This window comes from Bactrocera tryoni, chromosome 5 (genome assembly GCF_016617805.1).
Source record: "Bactrocera tryoni isolate S06 chromosome 5, CSIRO_BtryS06_freeze2, whole genome shotgun sequence".
NCBI classification, from domain to species: Eukaryota; Metazoa; Arthropoda; class Insecta; order Diptera; family Tephritidae; genus Bactrocera; species Bactrocera tryoni.
This window is the reverse complement of record NC_052503.1, coordinates 16,463,991-16,467,722: the sequence shown is the minus strand read 5'-3', so window position 1 is coordinate 16,467,722 and position 3,732 is coordinate 16,463,991.

The window sequence follows — 3,732 nt, the reverse complement described above, 5'->3', positions numbered from 1 at the left end:
AATTTGCGGTTTGCTCTCCACAAGCAAAACAAAAAAAGAAGAGAGAACTTCTGCTCACCAAGGGTATGGCAAAATGAATCATGAATATTTTAATCATAAGCTCGAACGTGCTCGCCAGTTGCCTTACCAAGCTTTTGTTAGGCTTGACGCACCACTGCTAATCACTAATAAGGAAGTCTTCCTGGTCATTCTGTGTCATTTAATTACAGTTATTATGGCAGGGAATCGCATTAGAATTGTTTGAGTAGCGTTAATTAGCTGTGATATTACATTACTCAAGTACTTAGCGGCAAGCCAAATGACATCACATTGCTTTGAGGAAAATAAAATTTAATGGTTACGCAGTTAATTTAGTTTGGCTTTTAAAGATGCCTCAAGGTGCTCGAAAGTGAAGTAGAGGCTGGTAATATGGCGAATTTTTGTTTTTTATGTATTGTTAAATAATATTTTACTCTGAAGGTGTAAGAGATAAAGGAAAATGGAAGTTCTGTATTATGTGGGAGCACAATGTTAAAGTCACTCATACGCAGTGGCTTACCCATAGTATTGTTATACATGAATTTAAAAATATATTGTGTACACGAAATTTGCAGCAGAAAAATACAAAAATGGAATATGTAAATTTTTTATTTTTTGGAAAAGACATATTATTGTAGAATTTTCTGTAAAATATTTTGAAAATTTTTATGAAAATTGTTGACATTTCAAAGAAAATTTAAATCTTAGAAAGTATAAAAATTTCATTTAGGCAAAAATTCAAATGAAGCTAGCAAATAACAACAGAATTGTGACAATTATTTAAAAAATAAATTTTAATTTTAATGTTACAATAAGGTAACATAAGACAAGTATAAGCTTTTTTGAAGAAAGGTTTAGTACTCGAGTCATAAAAGTTTACTTTTCTAAACCCAATTGCAAGATAAGAATTCCTGAAAAATTTCATACAAATTATATTAAACAAGAAAAAGAGTTAATTTTGACTGTTCCGTAGCCATAATATCCTTCACAGTTGCATGGCATGGAATGATCTTAGCTTCATTTTGGCCGATCAGTTTGTATGACAGCTATATGCTGTAGTGAACAGATCTTAACAATTTCCTCGGATATTGTACTTTTACTTTAAACCATAATTCGAACCAAAATAAGTGAAGATATCTCATATAATAAGAAAAATTTCATAAAAGCACTTGATTTTGATCGTGAAATTTATATGACAGTTATATGCTATAGTGGTCCGATCTAAACGATTTCTTCAGAGATTATACCTTCGTCCTCAGCAATACTTTGAGCCAAATTTCGTTAAGAAACCTTGTCAAATGAAAAAGTTTTCCAAACCAGAACTTCATTTTGGCCGATCAGTTTGTATGACAGCTATATGCTTTAGTAATCCGATATAAACGATTTCTTCGAATATTGTAGCTCTGCCTTGGAAAATAAGCTGTGCCAAATTTCGTTAAGAAATCTTGTCAAATGAAAAAGTTTTCCGTACAAGCATTTGATTGAAAACGATTAGTTTGAATGGCAGCTATATGCTATAGTGGTCGGATCAAGGAAATTCCTTCAGATGTCTTAGCGCTCACTTAGAAAATAATTTATGCCAAAGTTAGCGGAGATATTATTTCAAATGAAAAACTTATGCATATAAGGACTTCATTTTGACCGATAAGATGGTATGACAACTATATGATATAGTAATCCGATCTGTAAATTTTTTTCGGATATTATGGCGCTGCCTTGGTCAGCAAGCTGCATCAAATTTCGTAAGCATAATTTTTTCAATAAAAGTTTTCCATGCAAGAATTTGTTTTGGATCGGCCAGTCTGTATGGCAGCTATATGCTATCGATGGTCGATAGCGGTGATTCCGACAAATAAGCAGCTGCTTGAAGACAAAATGACATATGCAAAATTTCAGATCGATAGCTCAAAAACTAGGATCGATCTCTCCAATGAATAAGCTTTGCTTTGGGTTCCAGTTGACTGATGTCAACAATTTCTCGCACCCTGGTCGCTTTAGAGCACGATTTATTACTGAAAATGCTACATTTTGAAAAAAAAAATAAAACAAATAATATTTTTTGTTCATTAATTGTACTACATCTCTATCCATTCCCTATCCATCACCCGCTAATTTATGGCGAACGGCAGGAAGCTACTAATGACACAATAAAATCACTCATACGCAGTGGCTTCCTTTGTAGAAGTAAGGCATTTAAGAAAATTTTGCTTTAGTTTATAATATTTACGTTAAAAAGACTAAAAAAAACAACAAAAAATCTATTGGTATTTTTTTTTTTGTATATGGGTTTGATTAGTTCTGCCTACTTTTTTCCTGATATAATATAAAAACGTTTTTATTCCAATAAATATGATTTAAAATAATTGTTGATAAAATCCTATCCTCACATCCCTGCAGATTTATATACATAAATATTCACTTTGATTTTCTTAAATCTCATATATTTTATAATATTTTAAATACAAAGCTCACATTACTTTATATCAACTAGACTGACTTCATTCACTTTTCTACTTGTTGTATGTTAACAATTCTTATCCAGATTTGGTAAGTTAAATAACTGCAACTAGCATATCTTTCAAATATTTGAAGCAACAATACTCAGTTGCATATTATAATATATTCACAATCACACAAATGCACAGATGTATTCATTTAATTTGCTTAACTTCCCATTTGCCACAAGCAATGAACTTCCTCTTGCATTAATTTACTCAGTGATTATTAAAAGCTTAGTAAACTTGCTGGAAAGAAATTCTAAAAATTTCATTACATTGCCAAATGAATTTGCTTAGGAATAAATTCGAAAGAGAAACACATAAGCATATATTCACAGTTGTATGTTAGTGACTGTAGAAGGCAGGAAATTATGACAGCACAAACAACGAAATTGAATCATTTCAATTCAATTATTTGATTTCGGTTGTTGTTGTTTCGTATGCTGCCGTTGCTTTTATGTGGCTGTAGTCGGCTTTATTGTTGCGTCTGCGCTCTTCTGAATCCAAATGTTTCACTTCATTAAGCCGATGCATTCAACTGAGAGATTCTGCAAGTGAACTTGGGCATAACAAATGTACTGCACACACGTCTAGTGGAAGGAAGCATATAAATATGCGCATACATACATATGTATACTATATGTGGAGACATATGTGGCAATCTGTGACTGCCTGGTAGTGAGGATTTTATGAGTTTACTGTTTATGTACTGCCTTGCGATTGGTGCTCGGGTGGAGCATGAGCAAAGACAGCTGAACGAAGTGATGTTTACATGTGAAAGTAGAGAAGTTTGCTTCACTGTCGAGCTCAAGGCGTTGGCCATAGTTGATCTATGGTATCGGGTGATTTTTTAAGAGCTTGATAACTTTTTTTAAAAAAAAAACGCATAAAATTTGCAAAATCTCATCGGTTCTTTATTTGAAACGTTAGATTGGTTCATGACATTTACTTTTTGAAGATAATTTCATTTAAATGTTGACCGCGGCTGCGTCTTAGGTGGTCCATTCGGAAAGTCCAATTTTGGGCAACTTTTTCGAGCATTTCGGCCGGAATAGCCCGAATTTCTTCGGAAATGTTGTCTTCCAAAGCTGGAATAGTTGCTGGCTTATTTCTGTAGACTTTAGACTTGACGTAGCCCCACAAAATATAGTCTAAAGGCGTTAAATCGCATGATCTTGGTGGCCAACTTACGGGTCCATTTCTTGAGATGAATTGT